Source organism: Dama dama, chromosome 17 (assembly GCF_033118175.1).
Source record: "Dama dama isolate Ldn47 chromosome 17, ASM3311817v1, whole genome shotgun sequence".
NCBI classification, from domain to species: domain Eukaryota; kingdom Metazoa; phylum Chordata; class Mammalia; order Artiodactyla; family Cervidae; genus Dama; species Dama dama.
Window position 1 is genome coordinate 14,856,317 of NC_083697.1, and position 23,120 is coordinate 14,879,436.

The window sequence follows — 23,120 nt, forward strand, 5'->3', positions numbered from 1 at the left end:
AATTCTAGAAAGAGATTCCAATGCTAAGAAGTGTTTTTATATTTACTTGAGGGTGCTGTCTACTTCATGGAAGATTGCCACTTTATATCTTGCTAATTATATGAGTAGTTATGCACAGAAACCTAAGCTAACTTTTGCAATAAATACTTCTAATTGTTCAGGCAATTAGAGATTGCTGTCTTTAGAGATCAGTTTGGCTGGAAGTTCCATTAAGTATTCTCTGGACCTTTGAAAACATGAGTAAACAAAGAGACAGAGTACTCCAGAAAAGGAAAAGGTAATTGAAAGGCAGAGGTTCATGAAAATATGGGAGGATATCTAGGACCCAGAAAGAGTAGAACTTAATCTTGGAAAGAAAAGAAACTTTAACTCAGAAAGAAAAAGAAATGAAAGCAAGAGAAAGATAAAGAAAGATACAGAGGTACTATCACTACAGTGACAGTCACATTAAAATATATAAATGCATCAAATTAGCATATTAATACCTTAAATTTTCACATTACATGTCAAATATATTTAAATTAAGAGAAAGAAAAATAATTACAGAGATATATATAAAGGCAAAGGAGAAAATATAATTAACAATTACATCAATCTCCTTGTAGAGTAAGGAAGCTGGATAGTTGAGAGGAAGCAAAGTCTTAGTTATCTTTAGTTTTGAGAAGAGTAAATAAAAATGTACAATTTTTGGTAGTCATTTTAAGGATCATAATAATCATTATGATATGCTATAAATAAAAGGAATTAGGTGAAATTTATATTACTGATTGAAACAAATTATGTTAACACCATGAATTTGTACAGAAAATATCAATGCACACACAAGTAGGAAATAATATTAATATTATTCTAATTAAAACTGGGCCCTAGGAATGAAAGCATTCTATTGTCTGTCTGCTAATCCAAGTTAGGATTTTCTCTGAAACACAACCAATCCAACACTGATTGTTGGTTGATGTATTCTAGGGAAGCCCAATTTTCCTCTCATCAGGAGCTATTACTGTTCCCTAAATATGGTGAAGTTTCTGGAAGTACTCCTCTTCTTGCCAGCCAGTTCACTTACATTTGGAGGCTTTCTGAAATGCCGTCAATCCAGACTAAGAACCAGTCTTTCCAAGAGGTTTTAGTCTTCCTTATCAAATATGGTGGTAATTCTTAAAATGTAAGATCTCCTGTCTTTCTAACACACCCCACATCTAGAACTCTTTGCAAAGTCATTTGGTTTTCTAAGCTTCTAAACATTATATTTTTTCAAATTTATACTTAACTCTTTCAGGAATCACTTAGGATAATTTTCATTCTTTTGCATTCTAGTTAGAGGATAACTTTCTGTGATTTAGAGAGTTTCCAAATGCTAGAAAGACTCTGGTTTATTTTGTGTAGGCCTCTGTCATATCATGGAGTTGGTTTATAAGTTAAACAATCTTCTATCATCAGTGAACTTTGGAAATCAGAATAATGTTGGCTAATACTTTTCTCAAATATGAAAGGATACAGCTTCCCTTCTCCTCAGATCTTAGTAGTAAGTGGTAGATTTCCCTAGTTTTAACTTGCCATTCTGGACTCTGGCTGTCCCCACACCTATTGCAGAAGAGAGTCCCATCCCCACAGAGGAATGAGAAGTTTTGTCAGTATATTGTGCTACCTCCAATTGATGCTTTTGAACTGTGATGTTGGAGAAGACTCTTGAGAGTCCCTTGGACTGCAAGGAGATCCAGCCAGTCCATCCTAAAGGAGGTCAGTCCTGGGTATTCATTGGAAGGACTGATGCTGAAGCTGAAACTCCAATACTTTGGCCACCTGATGCAAAGAGCTGACTCATTTGAAAAGACCCGGATGCTGGGAAAGATTGAAGGCAGGAGGAGAAGGGGACGACAGAGGATGAGATGGTTGGATGTCATCACCGACTCAATGGACATGGGTTTGGTTAAACTCCGGGAGTTGGTGATGGACAAGGAGGCCTGGCGTGCTGTGATTCGTGAGGTCACAAAGAGTCGGACACGACTGAGCAACTGAACTGAACTGAACTGTGCTACCTCCCAGACAGCATGATCCCAGGTAAATCTAAGCTACATCTGGGATTCTTACTTAGTTTGAGGCTGTCTGCCAAGAATTCAGTCAAGCATACAACAGCCATTTATGGAGTGTCTACTGTATGAGCTGCGAGATGTGGAGGAGAGGGTGCCAAACCAGTCCTTGCTTTCTTGGAATTAATAATAGACAATAGACAATAAGCTGGAGAATTTCCAATGGTGAGGTTGCAATAAAGACAATAAATAGGGTGATGGGATGCAGAGTGGGAGGGAAATCAGATCTGGCAGTTAGAGACCATTCTATGAAACTGCTGAAAGCTGAATGATCTGGTGACAGCTCTGTGAATATCTTGAGAGAAGCATCTTCTGAGCAGAGGGAAAGTGAGTGCCCTAATGTGGGGTCAGGTTGGTGTGTCCTAAGAAAATGAACAGGCAAGTGTGTGTGGAGGACCATAGACAAAGGGGAAAGATATGAGAAGGTTAGATAGATAGAGCAGAACTAGTTCACGCAGAGGATAAGAAACTGGATTTTATTGGTGGTGTAACTGAATATAGGACTGCTATAGGACTTTGGGCAAGAAAGTTGTATGGTTTGATATTGATTGTAAGATGCGCATTCTGGATATTATGCAGAGCATGAGTGAAATAGCTGATCCAGAATCATCAGTTAAGAGGCTCTGTGCATAGCCTAGATGAAAAATTACAGAGGATGCTGGTGGCAGAGATGATGGAAAATGGTAGATGCAGGATTTATTTGGGAGGTAGATTGACTGATGTGTTAATTGATTGGATACAGAGAAAGAGGAAGAAGAGAGAACTCGAGGTTGATTCCTAGGGTTTTGGATAAAGAAAATAAGAGGATGACGGTGATATTTATGGGTTAAAACATATATTCTTGGAGACAAGAATTCCAGGATGACTTTCTGGAATTATCCAAAGTCCTGAGTGTGGTGACTCTGAAGCATTATTCTGGGATTCTTCTCAGGACTTAGAGAGAACCTGAGCCTCCAACTTCTCCATCATTTGCACAGCACCTAGTTTCCTGTATTACATCTGTTTATCTTTTATGTGCTAAAGTGATTTCTATTTTTTTCAACTGAATCCTGATAGTGTGTGCCTGGAGAAAATAAAAAAGGGTATTGTTTCATTGAAGACGGAAGGGAAAATATTTTGTGATCGAGCTGTTGATTCTGTTGAATTCTGGAATGCAGTTGAGAAATCAAGCAAAATGAATCAAAAGAAGTGATTTTTGGATTTCATATGGAGTAATTGGTGCTGATGGTAACTACAGTTCAGTAGAATATTAAAGGGGAGTCCAAGTAGCTGACATTGAGGAGTAAAACTACAGGGGGACAAGAGGTCAAGGAAAGATGCATTTGAATTGGAGATACTGTACGCACCAGTTACCTTGCTTTTGGCTGTAAGTGGCAGAAATTCCAATTCAAGTTGGCTTAAGCTCTAAAAGCAAAAATTGGAATGATTCATGTAACTGAAAACATCCAGAATTAAGGATTCCAACTGTATTTTTCTGCATCTCTCAGTTCTACAGTTCTTGACATTTTTCTTTATACTCGGTTTCAGCTTTTATTATAATAGCAAAATATCAGTTGTTCTGGCTTTCATGTCTTTACAGCATACAGACCAGAATGACAGGAAACAGAAGTCCTGCCATTCACTCTGATTGGATCAGCATAATCAATCACAATGTGCAGGGACATTTCTAAATGGCCAGAATCAGACTTCTGCCTCTCTCCAAATCAGTAGCTGTGTGTAGGGGAAGAACATTACTGGAGTTGCTTCCACCTTGAAGCTGAAGGTAAGGATCAGTCTCATCCAGCAGTTGGCTGGTGGACAATGCAGGGGAAAGGAATGGTCAAGTTCATAACCCAGCACATTGTCTCTGCGCCACAGGAATGAAGCCAGAGGAGGAGATCAATAAGAGTGAGAGGAGAGAGAGGTAACTTCACTTTGAGTGAGTAGGAGGAGGGCTCCAGAGCCAGCCTTGGAGAGGAGGAGGGTCACTTTCTCCACTGAGAGGAAAAAAGGAAGAGTGTGGCTGGGGCATAAGGCAGCTGGCTGCCTGTGGGAGGAAGGAGGAGATTCCACATGACATCTTCTGTTTTCCCAGAGAAGTGAGAGACAAGATCATCAGTTGATGGAGAAGGATGCAGAGGCAGAGGAATGTCAATACAAGAGGGGAGGTGTGAAATCATCACTTTGGAAAGTGTGAAAGTGAAATGTGGGGGCTCATGGGCTCAACAGAGGGAGTAAAGGACTGAGGACCACAAGCACATTCCTACATCTGTTTTGAAAGCTTACTTGAAGTGATTGTGTACTACCTCTCCCCATTTTCTGTTTTCCCCACTCCCAATTTCTAGAGATGATTTTTCTTAAGAGTTAAAAAGCATTTATCTTTTTCCTCCCATTTACCATCACTCCTCTGGTGTAAACCATCATCTTTGCACAGGGGGGTTATGGGGGCAGCCCCTGAAGAAATCTCCGGATCTTTAGATGCTTCCTTCCCTGATCCAATCACACTGCTGTCTGAATCCTCATCCCTAAATACAGCTTCTGTCATGTTGATTCCTTGTTCTCTGCGTCTGTCTGCCTTTAGGTGAAGTCTTTCTTGTATTTTTTCCCCTTCACTTTCCAATATAGAAATTTCTTGTCCCGTCAATCTAGTCTTTTCCTTTGCCCAGGAACTTAATGTCACATTCCTTTCCACTTTTCTGTGTTTACTCATAGTTCCCATGCTAGAAAGTGCAAATCTGGCCTTTTTACTACATCGAATCAAACGGATCCTTCAGGATTCTGCTGTGGAACTTTCTGGCATGATGGAAATGTTCTGTAGCTGCATAGCCACATGTTGTGAGTGAGGAACTCATATTTAAATTTTATTTTTACTTATATGTAAATTTAAATGTAAATAGTCAAGTATGTGGACACACAGCTTTAGGCCCTATGCCTTATCCCATTACTGCCTTGAAGCCACTGAACCGGTTCTACCTTGACAGACAGTCCCCCATATGGGAAGTCCTGTAGCTTTTGATGATCTATACAGCACAGCTCTACATTTAGTTCTAGATTTTCCTGCTTTCAAGTTTTCACACTTGTTTCTCTCTTTGTCTTATTTTTCTCTTTTACTTGCAACACAGCTCACAGCATAGCCTTCAATACATACTTGACTAAAGTTCTGAATTATTTATGTGTAAGAAGATGCTTCTTTCTTAGTAAAACAAGATAGAAAAGGAAAGATAAAAATGGATGATCACTCTGCTAGGACTTCCTTCTGGCAGGAAGGGAATTCAAAATGGCTTCTTCTAAAGTTCTTTTCTCTCCCTTGGCTGGATCCTACCTGGAGAAATGAAAGCTTCATATGGCTGTATACTTTGCAAAGCAGTTTTCTGATATATGGTACAATAGCAGTTTATCACTATTAAGAGAGTAGTATTTTAACTGCTGCTCTGTGGTTTATGATATATTGTTAGTTTTACTGAGAAATTACTCACGTGAAGCCATTTTCCTTGAAGTTGTGAAACCATCCAGTTTCCACAGTTTACCAGTCTAATTTGTCCTATGGCAATGAAACCTAAAAGTCTCTTAATTTGAGGACTTTCAACTGTTTAAGTAGGAAGTAAACAGCCGTGAGACTGGTCTGTATGGAACTTAAATAGATTACTCAGTACTTCTGTACCTCTCTTCTCCTGAAGGGTTATTCAAATCCACTCACATAATCCATGGGTTTTTCTGTGGTGATTAGCCCACAGGCATTTAGTTGACAGACATGTAGCTTTCTCCTTTTCCCTCCAATGGGAAGAGGGCCTTCACTTATGCAAATGGCGGCGCTCATGCTGGGGACCCACAGGATAGTGCCTGACACAATCCTATCGGCAGAGATATAAATCCCTCCACTTGCCGGCCTTCCCTATTCATGAAGCTGCTTGCGGTCAGTATGTTTATTTGCATGTTAACACTAGCAAAAAGTATGCAAAATGTGAATGCCCAGCTTTTCAAAGGGGAGGAGTAAAAGCCCAGGGCAGACAGACAGTTGAATTTGGTTTTGCTTTCTAGACAATGAAAGCCTCGGAACCAAATCAACTTGCCAATCCATTTTCCTGAAGAATAAGAATAGTCATTTCTGTTTGCTCCTGTCAGATCAGGCAACTTGATTTTCTAATACCATTTTTAAAAACTTAGATTTAAACTTTTAAACTTGGATGTAAGCTATGTGAGTTTAAATACTCACTGTGACTAGCCCATACCACTCTTGCCCTTAAGAATAAGATTTTTTTTTTAAGCCAGTAACTTAGTTTTAAATTTTTATTTATTTATTTTTTGGCAGTGCCACGTGGCATGTGGAATCCTAGTTTCCCAACCAGGGATTGAATCTGTGTCCCTTGCAGTGGAGGTGCCACAATCCAATCCCCTGGACTGCAGGGAAGTCAAGAATAAGATTTTTAACTTTCTCATTTGCCTTTTCATGGGTACTTCCTTATTTCTCTCTCTCTCTCTCTCTCATACATACACACTCTATCAAGTAAATAATGGAATACACCATATGTCATACAGTAGCATTCTGTGTAATGATAGCTAAGGTGGTTAAATTCTGTTATTTCTAGTGACTAACCCTACTCTGCTGTGTTTGGATACCTCTATATGATTTAAATGCTTTCACTTCTGTTACATCATGTAAATATGGGTGCAATGCAGCAATGATCTACTCACTTAAATGCAAAACTTGTTTTTTGTCTTTTGGGGCATAAAAAAAGGTACTTCAAGAATACTAAAACAAAAAAATGTTTATTTAAATCCTGAAAAAAAATAAGATGGAGGAGAAAACAGAGTAACAAAGAAAAAATGCTAAAAAGACAGTAGTTGAAGAGAAATCTGACATTTAAACTGAGGCCCCCACTGGTGCCCATGGCAACTCCTCTGACAACTTGGTTAAAAAAAAAAAAAAAAGACAAAAAATCTATTCTCTTCTTTGCTTTCAAGGATAATCCTTGCTTTTTATTTTTTTCTCCCTGGGAACCATGACAATTTTTTTTCTTTTTGGGGACCATGCAGGAATTTCTTTTATTATAGACCCAATAAATAATGGAGGGTTAATGTCCTTTAGACAACTAGATGGGAAATTTGATCTTCCCAGAACACATTTTCATGCTTATATGTGATCTGAGTGCTGAGAAGCATAAGTGGGGTTGGTTGTTTTTATATTTAGGATTTATGCTATTTTACAATTCTCAAATTGAATACAGTATTAAATACAATTCATGTAAGATGAGTAATGTGTTTTAATTGTTCTGTTGAACAATTCTCTCTAAATTTGATCAAGTTTCTATCTATTTTGTCATTTGGGTATCTGGAAATATTATTGCCCATGGCTAGATAAAAATAGTAAGCAAACATTAAAGCTATGACATTCACCCTTTCTTTCAAATGTAATTTCCAAATTGAGAGTCATTTTTCAAAAGTTCTATCACAGAATCAGGATGTAATTCTAATTTTAGAGCCAGTTCCTCATGAGTCTAAACACTGGGTGAGAACCACTGTTTTTAGGAAGAAAGCACTGTTACTGCCCGACAGACCTTGCCACTGTTTTATACATAATTTGCTCGAGATAGTTTTTCATTTTTTCTCTTAAAGTGGGGAATGAAAGGAATGGTTCCATTTCAACTGTGTTTGCAAACCATAAGTCTGAATGCGAATATGTGCTTAAATATTTCTGTTGTTTTTGCTATTAAGATAAAAATGCTCATAAATAACAAAATTAGCCTGGACTAAGAATACAGATTGACTTTTTTATGTTTTGGAGAAAAATTTCCAGGAAGGTGTCATGTCTTTAAGTGTTGCTTACTATTCATAAGCTCCCATAATTTTGAAAATTTTTCATGAAAAAATTAATGATCTTTTAACAGCAAGAAAGTTTACTGAGTACTTACTCAGAGTGTGGTAATGTGCCAGGGTTATTTACATAAATTATTTCTTATCCTCTTGACACTTCTATAAGATAATATTTTATGCCCATCTTACAGGTGAAGAAAGATAATAAGAAACTTGTCCCATGTCACATAATTCATATGCCACTGAACTGACATTCAAACCTAAGTCTATTTAAATCCAAATTCTAGCACTGATATTTACCACTTCATACAACATCTTGGAATCAGCAGTATAAATCTCATCTCTCTTCTTTTGACAGATAAATTAAAGCAGGCTGAAAATAGATTAAAAAGGAGGTTTCTTTCAAAATTTCTTTTTCTCCACATTTTTTTAGGGGGTGGGTAAAAAGACTTAGAGTACTTTTATTTCTGCCAAAGAGTGAAATGGAAGTAGAAAGAAGAGGAGAGGGGGATCTAGAGCTCCAAATTCATGCCTGAAAGACCTGCCTAGGCATGGGGAGTGAAGATGGCAGTTTTCTCCAGGAAAATGTCAGTGACTGAGTTGCCTCTTCATCTGTGATGTCAGCTGCACTCGACATGCTGTGGCAGAAAGTTGAAGATTCATCACAACTATGAAAACAAGGCTTTGAGAAGGGCTTCCCTTATAACTCAGTTGGTTAAGAATCTGCCTGCAGTGCAGGAGACCCAGGTTTGATTCCTGGGTTGGGAAGATCCGCTGGAGAAGGGAATGGCAACCCACTCCAGTACTCTTGCCTGGAAAATCCCGTGGACCGAGGAGCCTGGTGGGCTACAGTCCGTGAGGTTGTAAGAGTTGGACACGACTTAGCGACTAAACCACCAACCGTGAAAATGAGAGAAAGATGCAGTGTCATGACAGTTTGAGCCCTGTAAACAGAACTAGTCTTCATGATTATACATTTTTTTAATGTGTGTGTGCTCAGTTGTGTCTGACTCTTTGCGACCCCATTGACTACAGACAGCCTGACTCCTCTGTCCAAGGAATTTTCCAGGCAAGAATACTGGAGTGGGTTGCCATTTCTTACTCCAGGGGATCTTCCTGACACAGGGATTGTACCAGCATCTCTTGTGACTCCTACTTTTTAACATAGAGATAATTATGTATATAATTATTAGATAATTATGCTTTGGAGAAGGAAATGGCAACCCACTCCAGTGTTCTTGCCTGGAGAATCCCAGGGATGGGGTTGCATAGAGTCAGATACGACTGAAGTGACTTAGCAGTAGCAGTAGCAGTAGCATATATATATATACACACACATATATAATGTAAAAACACAATGAAAAATGAAATTATATATATAAGTATATATATATACCTGTATGTATATTTATATAAATGTTTAAGTAAGTGAAAGTTGCTCAGTCATGTCAGATGCTTTTGCAACCCCATGGACTATACAGTTATGGAATTCTCCAGGCCAGAATACTGGAGTATTCTGGAGTATTCGAACCCAGGTCTCCTGCACTGCAGACAGATTCTTTACCAACTGAGCTGTTTATATTTATATAAATGCTGCATTTTGAAACAGCCATGGAAACACGCAGCTCAGCTCCTGGTTGACTGACAGCCTTGGCTTGCCCCTCTGCATTCCCCAGTCCATTCCTGCCAAAGCTGCATTTTCTCTAGGTGCTCTCAATTGAGAAGTGGACTCTCTGCAGGTACTAATGCAGGTCTGTTCCTCCAGGACATGGGATTCCTCTGAGTCATGGCTTCAGTTCCCCATCAGCCTGGTGGAGACATTCTTAGAACTGCTCTGAGGCTCTCCCTAACCGGTCCTCCTTCTGAAGACTGCCTATCTGCTCTGCCTCCTCCTCTTTGTCCGTGATAGGGTCTTCCTCTGCTAACTCTCAGCATATAATTCCATCTTGACATCTGCTTCTCCAAGGACTTGCGCTAATATGCACTCAAAGTAGTTGACCTGGAAGGCCAACCACTTATATTGAAGATGTGGTCATGTCTCAAAACACCACTCTCTCTGCGTATTGTCAGTGTTAGCCTACTGACCTAAAGAATTATAAATATTTTATACCTAAAGATTTATCAGTGAATTTGAATATATCTTCATCAGTGTATCTGTCTTTAAATAATCATCTGTCTATAAAATTGAATTTTGTGTAAAGAATTTAAGATGTCTTAGAGGAACATACAACAGAACTCTTGAAATTCTCTATAGACAATTTATATCATCAAAGATGGTCATAATGGATACAATACAAGTTCTGGAATTAGCTCTAGAATTATTTGAACAATCTACTGAGATGTTCTCCATTTAAACCTCAGAGTCAATATTCCTTTTTGTCCGAGCATCACCTAAGTGCCTTCCCTATTGGGAACCATATTTCTAATTAATCTAGTTTATACTCTTAACACTAGCCTGTTAGTCCCAAGTGTAAAATTTCTGCTAAATTCCTTTTAAATGGTATCCTTAAATCTAACGATCCTTTTCTACACTTTAGTTCTAGACTGCCACTACCTTTACAGCTAGCTAATTTTTCAACTAGTGTCTCTTCCTCTTGAAGGCTGAGGATAGGAAGACATAAATTTTCCCATCATGATAAATTGGTGCGTTAAATTGTATATCAGCCAAGAGAAGGCAGTATGTACAATTCTACAGCTGTATGCTTATAAGAGTTATACCAACACCTGATGGGTACTATAGAGTGGTGTCTTTAAAGTTAACACTAACTGATAACTCTCCCTGCACTGTTCGCTGGTTTTATGACTTCAGGCAAATTAAGAATTCTTTAAGTCTTAGATTCTGTTTGCAAATATCTACTGTTAATAGCATCTCCTCAGAGAGTTGTGAAAATAGTTGCATAATGACCATAGTGTATTTAAATAATTCTTATGCAGAGAAAGTCCTTAATACATATTAGTTATTATTATTAGATGTTATAACTGATAGTTTATAAAGATATAAATTAGGTTTTATCTGATTCAGATTTTAAAAAATTGAATTATAATTGATTTACAATGTTGAACTAATTTCTGCTTTATAGCACAGTAATTCAGTTCAGTTGGTCAGTCATGTCTGACTCTGTGACCCCGTGGACTGTAGCACATTAGGCTTCCATGTCCATCACCAACTCCTGGAGCTTACTCAAACTCATGTCCATCGAGTCCGTGATGCCATCTAACCATCTCATCCTCTGTTGTCCCCTTCTCCTCATACCTTCAATCTTTCCCAGCATCAGGGTCTTTTCAAATGAGTCAGTTCTTCACATCAGGTGGCCCAAGTATTGGAGTTTCAGCTTCAGCATCAGTCCTTCCAGTGAATATTCAGGACTGATTTCCTTTAGGATTAACTGGTTGTATCTTCTTGCAGTTCAAGGGACTCTCAGGAATCTTCTCCAACACCACAGTTCAAAAGCATCAATTCTTCAGCGCTCAGCCTTCTTTATAGTCCAACTCTCACATCCATATATGACTACTGGAAAAACCATAGCTTTAACTAGATGGACCTTTGTTGGCAAAGTAATGTCTCTGCTTTTAAATATGCTGTCTATGTTGTTTGTAGCTTTTCTTCCAAGGAGCATGCGTCTTTCTTTTAATTTCATGGCTGCAGTCACCATCTGCAGTGATTTTGGAGCCCAAGAAAATAAAGTCTCTCACTATTTCCATTGTTTCCCCATCTATTTGCCATGAAGTGATGGGACTGGATGCCATGATCTTAGTTTCTTGAATGTTGAGTTTTTAAGTCAGGTTTTTCACTTTCCTCTTTCATCAAGAGGCTCTTTAGTTCTTCACTTTCTGCCATAAGGGTGGTGTCATCTGCATATCTGAGGTTATTGATATTTCTCCCTGAAATCTTGATTCGAGCTTGTACTTCACCCAGTTCAGCATTTCGCATGATGTACTCTGCATATAAGTTAAATAAACATGGTGACAATATACAGCCTTGACATACTCCTTCCCTGATTTGGAACCAGTCTTTTGTTCCATGTCCAGTTCCAACTGTTGTTTCCTGACCTTCACATACAGATTTCTCAGGAGGCAGGTCAGGTGATCTGGTATTCCCATCTCTTTCAGAATTTTCCACAGTTTGTTGTGATCCACACAGTCAAAACTTTGGCATAGTCAATAAAGCAGAAGTAGATGTTTTCCTGGAACTCTCTTGCTTTTTTGATGATCCGATGGATGTTGACAATTTGAGCTCTGGTTCCTCTGCCTTTTCCAAATCCAGCTGAACTTCTGGAAGTTCACGGTTCACATACTGTTGAAGCCTGGCTTGGAGAATTTTGAGCATTATTTTGCTAGTGTGTGAGTGAAGTTGCTCAGTCATGTCCGACTCTTTGTGACCCCATGGACTATAGCCCACCAGGCTCCTCCATCCATGGAATTCTCCAGGCAAGAATACTGGAGTGGGCTGCCATTTCCTTCTCCGGGGATCTTCCTGACCCAGGGATCGAACCCAGGTCTCCCGCATTGCAGGCAGACGCTTTAACCTTTGAGCCACCAGGGAAGCCCTGCTAGTGTGTGAGGTGAGCAATTGTGTGGTAGCTTGAACATTCTTTGGCTTTCCCTTTCTTTGGGATTGGAATGAAAACTGACCTTTTCCAGTCCTGTAGCCACTGCTTTTTCCAAATTTGCTGGCATATTGAGTGCAGCACTTTCACAGCATCATCTTTTAGAATTTGAAATAGCTCAACTTTAATTCCATCACCTCCACTAGCTTTGTTCATAGTGATGCTTCCTAAGGCCCACTTGACTTCACATTCCAAGATGTCTGGCTCTAGGTGAGTGATCACACCATTGTGGTTATCTGGGTCATGATCTTTTTTTGTATAGTTCTTCTGTGTATTCTTGCCACCTCTTCTTCTGTTAGGAGGAGCTGGATGATGGTGGAGTAGAAAAATGTGTGCTTATCTTCTCCTGTGAGAACTCCAAAACTACAACTTGCTGCTCAACAACCATTGAACTGGAGAATGTTGGATCCCACCAAAAAAAGATACGCCATGTCTAAGGGCAAAGGAGAAGACCCAGCGAGACAGTAGGAGGGGAAAATCACATTTAGAATCAAATCCCTTACCCGCCAGAGATGCTTAGAGGGCTCAAACAAACCTTGTGTTTACCAGGACCCAGAGACCCCACAGAGACTGAGCACAGTTGTTCACTTATGTGTATATATATATATATATAAATTCTTTTCTTATATTCTTTTTCATTATGGATTGGCACAAGATATTAATTTCCTGTGCTATATAGTAGGACCTTGTTATTTATCCATTCTTTCTGATCCAGATTTCCTTCTTTGAATACCCTTAAATAATAATACAACTGCTATAAATCAGGAAATTCAATAAACTAATCTGAAAATGTGTTTACTGTGTTATTCCTTCAAGTTCTAGATTTGCACTGAAGTTTTTCTTTTTTTGCTCGTTTATAAGTATATAAACCTGTAATGTATGTGCATTTAATTTATAAAATATATTTAAACTGTTTTACTGAAAGAAGATGAATGAGTGCATTATAATATGGCAAACTGTTGGTCTGGAAGTTGTTCTACTTAAAAGTTAGGCTGAAGATGAGAAGGTACCTGAAATTCTCTAGTTCTCAAATCAACAGATGTGCAGTTTCTTTCAGTAATTATTCTCATAGTGGAATTTGAAACTACTTAGTACTCTTGAGAATCCCTTGGACTGCAAGGAGATCCAACCAGTCCATCATAAAGGAGATCAGTCCTGGGTGTTCATTGGAAGGACTGATTTTGAAGCTGAAACTCCAATACTTTGGCCACCTGATGCGAAGAGCTGACTTATTGGAAAAGACCCTGATGCTAGGAGGGATTGGGGGCAGGAGGAGGAGGGGATGACAGAGGATGAGATTGTTGGATGGCATCACCGACTCAATGGACATGAGTTTGGGTGGACTCCAGAAGTTGGTGATGGACAGGGAGGCCTGGCGTGCTGCGGTTCGTGGGGTCACAAAGAGTCGGACACGACTGAGTGACTGAACTGAACTGAGTACTTCTCTTTTAACATGAATGTATTGAGAAATATAAGATTTGCCTCTCATTTGAATATTTTATGGCTTTTAAAATGTGCCTTTCCCCCATTGTACTCAAATTTGGAGAGTTAAATGGTGACTAGAGTTGATAATACTGGATTGTATAATTGAAATTTGCCAAGAGATTAGAACTTGTGTTCTTACCAAAAAATAGGAAACAAGTGAAGTGATGGATGTATCAAAGGTGGGAATCCTTTCACAGTGTATACATAGATCAAAATCATGTACATTTTAAATATATTGAAATTTTGTCAATTATAGCTCAAAAAATGCTGGAAAAAATTTGGAGAGCTAAGGTTCTAAATTTTCTCAAAGCAAATTCATTTTTAGATATCTGAAAAAAAAACAAAAAACCAGAAACCAGCTTGATTTTGCAGAGCTCCCTGTGCCCAGTATTTATGCCATTTGAGCATATACTGGGCTGAATGGAGCTTCCACTGATTTATTTATTGCACTTTGTGTAGGGGCTAATGATGTCTTTTTATACCAGCCACAACAAAGGCATCCAAGTGCCTTCTCTTCCGTCAGGTCTGTAGGATAGCGAAGTTGGGTGAAGAGGTTGAATTTTCAAGGGCCGTTTATAGCTTAGGTTCTCCCTTCCCATTTTGCTTTGAAGATCCTGTTTCTTTTGTATAGTCCTATTCTCATCTCAGTTTCCCCCTGTTTTTCCTTTCCATTTCCATTATTACCTCATATTTGGGATGGAAAATAAATCTGCAAGCAGAATCAGAATATTTCTGTGCTGTCATCAGTCCAGAAGTTTTCCTGAGATTTTGTTTTTGCTTCTGTGTGAATTGGAGTTGCCCTCAGGGTTCCAATGAGAAAGCTAAAAGGAAGGGAATTGAACAGAAAATATAGGCATACTAACACTTTACTTTCTGCTTTTTTTATTGTTTATTATGGATGCATTCAAACTTCCTACAGAGTAAAGAACAATATAATACATTCTTGTACTGTCATCTCGTAGCATCAACAGTCATCAACATGAATAATTTTTATTTCATTTATTTCGCTATACTTTATCTCTGTTTTTTTATGCTGAAGTATTTTAAGGTAAAACCCAGACATCATACTTTTCACCCTTAAATAGTTCAGTAAATATTTTAGTGGGTAAGGACTTCTGCTTCCATTGTTGATGTGTGTTAAGTCGCTTCAGCTGTGTTCAGCTCTTTGCAGTCCTATGAACTGTTGCCCACAAGGTTCCCGTGTCCATGGGATTCTCCAGGCAAGCATACTGGAGTGGATTGCCATGCCCTCCTCCAGGGGATCTTCCTGACCCAGGGACTGAACCAGCATCTCTATGTCTCCTGCATTGGAAGGCGGCTTCCACACCACTAGTGCCACCTGGGAATGCAAGTAACCAAAATGGGAAATAGTATAATCTTCTTCCATACTCTGGTAACCTAGGGTAACTTGCTTTTTTTTTTTTTTTTTAATCATAATTATGTTAAAATTTTGGGACTGCTTATTATGCTAACTGTACTGACTATTTAATGAGAAATCTTTTAGAGGATTTGAAATTCTATGTTGCTAAATCCCCTATAGGATAGAGACAGCTTTCTTGTTTTCCAGTTATAAATATTACAGTGGTGGTTCTAGCAAATGTAATAATGCTGGTATGAAATGCAGCACACAAAAGGCTTTCAGTTCTTAAGTCCTAAGGGGATTGGTAAGTAGATGTTTTAAAAGATCCTTCTAAATATTTGAAATTCAATAGGTGAAATATAAAAAAAACAGCTAGGGCAGATTCTGTGCCTGGAGATACATGATTCCATTGGGAGGGTGAAGAGTTCATGTTTTCCTCCTACAGGTGGGCCTGGAGAGCAGGCTGAAAGTCAGTCCGGAGACCCATGTCACCGTCTCACCTACATTAGGCAGAGTTAGCACAGCTGACTAATTCGTAACAGTTGTAGAAGTAGCCACTGATTGCACTGCAGAAGACACAAATGAGATTTTGCTTTCTGTGTTTTCTTTCTTAGATATTGATAGGATGTATTGGCAGGTCAGTAAATTGACTTTTGACCACTGCGCTCGCTGCAGAAAGAGCTTTAGTACTTACAGCCTCCGCGCTGACATGTTTCAACCACAGTAACAGTGCTGGCATTTCTGTGTCTGCTCAGAATCGTGTCTTTTTTTGTTTTTTTTTTTTGAAGCAAAGGGTTTTGTGTCTTTTTTGGTACATTCGTCTATTGAGTACTTTCTGCATGCATATTCTTTCATGACTACTTCTTGATTAAATTCTTGATCTTAGATTTGACTTCCCTGCATGTCTCTTTAAAGGATGACTGGGAGTCTGTCCTATGGTTCTACTTTTCATGTTACCTTTTGGTCATTTGATTAGTTGATCATTACAGTTATAGACCACGTAGCATGTCTTTTTACTATTTTATTCTTTCCAAATTCTACTCAAGGGCCTTTCTCACAAACCTGTTTAGAATAATAAAATCTGATGGAGGAGACATTGAACTGTTTATGAGGTGCTTATCTCTTTTGCTAAAATATTTCAGATAGGCCTTTGCTTTATAAACTAAGTAATGAGAAGCTTTTAAAAACAGTCTGTTGAGTTACTGAAAAACTCACATTGCTAGAAAGTCATTATTTTTGTTGTATAAAATTCTGCCTCTCTGTTTAGCTTATACCCATTCATGCTTGCCATGGGAAAACCCCTCAGACATCAGAAGGCATTTATAGCATTCATTTCTTAACTCAAATCCAGACTAGAACTCCCACTAAGTTTATTACTGCAAATAATCTTTTTAAACAGCTTAATCTCATAGTTGAAGTGCAGCTTATATTTTTTAAGCATTAAAAAAGTAAAAAATATTCTTAAATTTTAAAAAGAGGGAGAGAAAGAGGGAGAGAGAAAAATGTAAATTGTATTTCCCAATATGAATCTCTGTGTAATGTTACCTGAGCATATTTATAATTAAAGATTCCAGTATAAACATCATATGCAAAGTGCATTTAAGTCTTTGGAAAGTTGAAACGTGAAAGTGGATTTAAAATGCTAAGAAGTTAAAAAAAAAACTAGACAGCTGGTTTTGTGTATAAATTTACTTATTTTCTAAAGATAAAAATTTGGTAAGATTTAATGACTATTTATTTAGCTTTACTTTGTCTCTTTGCAGAATTATATAACAGCATAGGATACAGACAGCTATACTTTTACAATTCACACATCTACTGTCTCTTTTCTCTCTACTTTCTGCAACTTCAGAAATTTTGGATATTTTAATGTCTTACAATCTTCATATTTTTTCACAATATCTTCTATAGGAACTAAAAAAATGATATTTTTAAAATGTTTTGCAATTGATTAGTGATGGAACACTTCCCAGAAATCAAAACACAGGTTATATTTATTATAGCAAATCATGACAGTGTTACATTTTGATTTCTAATTTAAGAAGAGCTATATTTGTTTTCAAAGGCAAAAGCTAGATTTAATAAAAAAATGTTTCAAGAGTTCTAAATCGTTAATAAATAGAAGCATTCTTCAGTATTTGAAACATCTTTTGAAACCATTTTATCTACAATTTTAAGGGATATAATTGAATAAGGAAAAGATTTAATAATACCTAGGTTTTTCTTTTTCTTCTCTGTCTTACTCTTTTGTTTTAAATTAAAGAGGGGATTTTTAAACTACATCTTAAAGTCAAGATGTGATATAAAGGGCCAGCCAAAAAATTTATAATACTTGAAAAATAATGTTATCTCAATCTGCACTTATCTAACTTCTGATACAATCAGGAAATGATTTAATATGTTCTTGTCATTAATAATATAGCAGGTTGTAACTAGAATATACTGAACCACAATCAATTTATTTTGTTTTCTTATCAAATAGGAAGGAGAGTGAAAAATAGAGCTCTCCAACTTGTCTGGTAAGATAACTATCTTTCCAACTAGCAGCTTCAGTTAATTTGGTGCACTGGCCCCCTGGAATTGTGGTCACATTTACTAGCTCATTACCTTTCTCAGAAATCAGTTTATTTGAAATATAAAAGAGAAAAAGAAGAAAAAATAGTGAAGTTGTGTTTGTGTGCTTTTTCACTTGATTAGATATTTTTTCAGTGTAAATTCTTCACAATACAAATACATCTCTGTCACTTTCATTTCCTTTTGCACACTCATATTATTTATTTATATACATTTTCTTAAAATCTTGATATTTTCTAGACCAGATTTATCAAATTTAGGAACTCAACATTTCATCTTTTATTAAAGCAGGCATATTTTTAAAACCTGGGAGGAAAGATAATTGATGCTGTGTCAGAGTAATTAATAATAATAATCTCTCTAATTTTTAAACAAAATTTCATGACTATTTGTATTTTGTCTCTGGGCAGAATTGTAAAATGGCATAAGATAAAGTCAGTGACCACTTATCTCTTTCAACTTGACTGTGTTTGTCTTGAAAAGTTTTCCATTCTAAGGGAGACTGCCTTTTTCATTACACCATACAATACAGAGTGTTTAACAATATGCATGGAGTAGGTAAAAAATGCCTTTGTCAAGCAAGTGATAAAAATGCTGTTTACATATATTTCATTTACAAAGGAACTAGGGCCCAAGAAGTAGAAAAACAGAATAGGAATTCCTCCTTAGAGCTCATCCTTTGAAAACATTAGTTATGGCTTCCTGTGATGTGTCCGATGCTTCCTCAGTTAGATATAGTGTTCCATCTTCAGTGAAGTCAAGGACTGATTGAATAGTTCTCTGTAACAATAGTCTTCTTAAGTTACTTCTTTGTAAACTGGAGCTATGAATAATTTAAGTTCAGCAGATTACAATAACTCTTTAACAATAAACAATGTCTCACATATCACTCACGCATATACATCTGCATGGAAATACTAAGAGGAATGTGTTTTTCAAACTCTTTACAGATTCAACTCACATTCTACTCGGAAAAATTTAAGGAGACCACATCTTACAAATAACAAATAACTTCTGAAAAATGATGGTGTTCTAGCTTTTTATCTAGAGAGGATCTTCCTATATGGATTTTTCTTAAAGCTATTCCAGTAGCTGTCTCAATATGTTTTTTTTAGAAAATATGTCAATTTTATTGCATTGTTGTAAAAGTAGTTTTAAATGGATTTAAATATGACTACAGTGGAAGAGGTTTTCATAAATGTTCCTTGCTCTGCTAACTAAAGATACAGGTTAAAATTTCAAAGTTTAAATGTGAATGTTTAAAACTAAATCAATTAAGTGAATCAAGATGAATGAAATAGGTAAATTTCTTAAAGATATTAGAAAAGAAAGAAAAGAAAGTGAAGTTGCTCAGTCGTGTCCGACTCTTTGTGACCCCGTGGACTGTAGCCTACATGGCTCCTCTGTCCATGGGATTCTCCAGGCAAGAATACTGGAGTGGGTTGCCATTTAAAATGTATATTTTTGTCATAGCATTTACTCTTCCCCTTTACTTTCCATAAGACTTCCATGGAATTTATTTTCTTTTCCATACAACTCATTGTAAGGTATAGTTCTAAAGGAGGCAATTAAGAAAGGAAGATGACCTCAATGGAGACAGGTTACCTTTATTCAGGCAAGGAAGGGTGACAGTCAGTCTAACGACCAGGCTGAGTGTGTGCGGGATCAGGGACGCTTCGTATTTAAGGGGAGGTTTTGCAGAAATGATATGGGAAGATTTAGTCAGGCGGATGAACGGGGGTGGGGGGGTCCTGGGATGACACAATCTGCCTGGAGCATCGGGGTGGGATTTAAAGTTCAGTTTTGTCATCCCCGAAGTCAGGTGGTTCAGCAAGGGCCCTTGAGGTCGTTATCTTCTTTTCTAGGCCGGAGGGCTCCTTCACTCATCTTACTAATTTTTTAATTCTTTTCCAATGTTTGTGTGGAGTATGCAGATTCTGGATGCTGAGCTTAAAAATAGTATTTTTGATCAATTGTGTGGGATGACATAGGTATCTATGGTCTCCACCCCCCACTTGTATCTTTTCAACGAAGGTAGCTCTCTCTCTTCTAAGGAAAGTTTATGTGAGCTGTTGAAAAGATAATGTGCTTTCCATGATATATTCTAATATTTTAAACTATTAATGCATCGGTAGCATTCATCTCTTACATGAATCTTTAAATCTGTCTCCGATTCTATTCAGAATTCTAGAATTTGAATTATTAGGCTAATGGTATGCAAAAATATGAGCAAGCCTCTTCAGAAAAGTTGAACCAATTTGCACTGCCAGTAGCAGAGGTGGAATGTACCTGTTTGCCCACCCTGATTAACACTGGTTAATAATCATTTAAATATTTTCAAACTGGTGGATTAGAAATGATATTTACTTATTTAGAATTTATGTTTTCAGCTCATTTAAATTTATAAAATTTTCTTTTTATGGTATTTTCTCATTTTTCTCTTGAATAGCTATTTCTGACTGACTTTGAATTTATACATGAACACACATACATACTCATGCTTATACATACATACACATGAACACACATACACACTCACACTCATACACAGATACACATGAATGCACGTACATACTCATGCTCATACATATATACACATGAACACACGTACATAATCATGCTCATACACACATACACATGAACGCACATACACACTCAGGCTTGTACACATGTACACATGTACATACTCATGCTCATACACACATACACATGAACACATGTACATACTCATGCTCATACACACATACACATGAACACATGTACATACTCATGCTGATACACACATACACATGAACACACGTACATACTCATGCTCATACACATGTACACATGAACACACGTACGCATGAACACACATACATACTCATGCTGCTACATACATACACATGAACACACGTACACATGAACACACATACATACTCATGCTGATACACACATACACATGAACACACATACATACTCATGCTGATACACACATACACATGAAGACACGTACATACTCATGCTGATACACACATACACATGAACACACGTACATACTCATGCTGATACACACATACACATGAACACACGTACATACTCATGCTGATACACACATACACATGAACACACGTACATACTCATGCTGATACACACGTACACATGAACACACGTACATACTCATGCTGATACAAACGTACACATGAACACACGTACATACTCATGCTGATACACACATACACATGAACACACGTACATACTCATGCTTATACCTATGTACACATATTAAGGACGCAACCTCTTTTGTCTGTCACATATGTTGCAAACACCTTTTTCAGATTCCCAGCTGCTTTTTCATTTGTTGGTCTGTTATGTCTTACAAAAGTTTACAATTTTTTACACTATTAAAGGTATAGGATATTTAAAGATCTTGACAACCACCCCCAAATTTGTCTTTATGTTTTCTTTTAGTGCTTGACAAATTACATGAAAATCAAGTCACAGGGATTGGTATATCTCCATAGATTCCTCATGAAATATTCCTAACATATCTATTTATGAATATGAGATATATAAAACTAGGATATTATACTAGTTTTCAAAATAATATTTTATTGACAATAATGAGCATATTGTTATTATACAAATCATTAGTGTGCTAATTGATAAAGTACCATCCACATAAAGGAAAAACACCTTTCATATTTTTCTGAGCTTTAGGAGCCCCGTTTGTACCTCTTTCAGTCATTACTCCCAAGGAATCACCACTATCCTGGTTTATGACACCAAAGACTAGTTTTCCTGGCTTTGAGCTTTGGATATATAGACAATGTGTAATATTTTGTGTCAGGTTTATTTCATTTGATATTATGAATGCAAGGTTCATCCATGATCTTGCTAAGAGTTGTAGTTCTTTGGCCTTCCCTGATAACTCAGGTTGTAAAGAATATGCCTGCAATACAGGAGACCCCAGTTGAATTCCTGGGTCAGGAAGATCTGCTGGAGAAGGGATAGGCTACCCACTCCAGTATTCTTGGGCTTCCCTTGTGGCTCAGCTAGTAAAGAATCTATCTGCCTACAATGCCTGGGTTTGATCCCTGGGTTAGGAAGATCCCCTGGAGAAGAGAAAGGCTACCCACTCCAGTATTCTGGCCTGGAGAATTCCTTGGACTGTATAGATCATGGGGTGGCAAAGAGTCGGACACGACTGAGTGACTTTCACTTTTTTCACAGCATTCAACTGGGTTATTATAACACATTTATTTATCCATTATGTAGACTAGAATAATCAGCAGGTTCCAGTTTGGGCTGTATGAGAGTACTTGTAGGAACATTGTGGATCCTGTTTTGTGGTGAACATGTGCAAACATTTGAGATTGATGTATACTTAGGAGTTACATTGCTGAGTCATAGCATGGGTGTAGATACTTGGCATTTGTTCAGTTCAGTTCAGTTGCTCAGTCATGTCTGACACTTTGCGACCCGATGGACTGCAGCATGTCAGGGCTCCCTGTCCATTGCCAACTCCTGGAGTTAACTCAAACTCATGTCCATTGAGTTGGTGATGCCATCCACCATCTCATCCTCTGTCGTCCCCTTCTCCTCCCGCCTTCAATTTTTCCCAGCATCAGGGTCTTTTCAAATGAGCCAGCTCTTCACATCAGGTGGCCAAAGTATTGGAGTTTCAGCTTCAGCATCAGTCCTTCCAATGAACACCCAGGACTGATCTCCTTTAGGATGGACTGGTTGGATCTCCTTGCAGTCCAAGGGACTCTCAAGAGTCTTCTCCAACACCACAGTTCAAAAGCATCAATTCTTCAGCGCCCACGTTTCTTTATAGTCCAACTCTCACATCCATACATGACCACTGGAAAAACCATAGCTTTGACTAGACAGACCTTTGTTGGGAAAGTAATGTCTCTGTTTTTCAATATGCTATCTAGGTTGGTCATAACTTTGTTGTTGTTGTTGTTGGTCATAACTTTTGGCATTTGTAGATACTGCCAAATAGTTTTCTAAAGAGGTTGTATCAGTTAACAGTCCCTCAAGCAACATATTAGAGATCCAGTTTTCCATGTTTTTCTAGTTACTTGGCATATTCATTTTTTTTTTTTTTTCGTGATTGACTTTTTTTTTTTTTATTATTATTTTTTTTTTTCCAGTGGGTTTTGTCATACATTGATATGAATCAGCCATGGATTTACATGTATTCCCAATCCCGATCCCCCCTCCCACCTC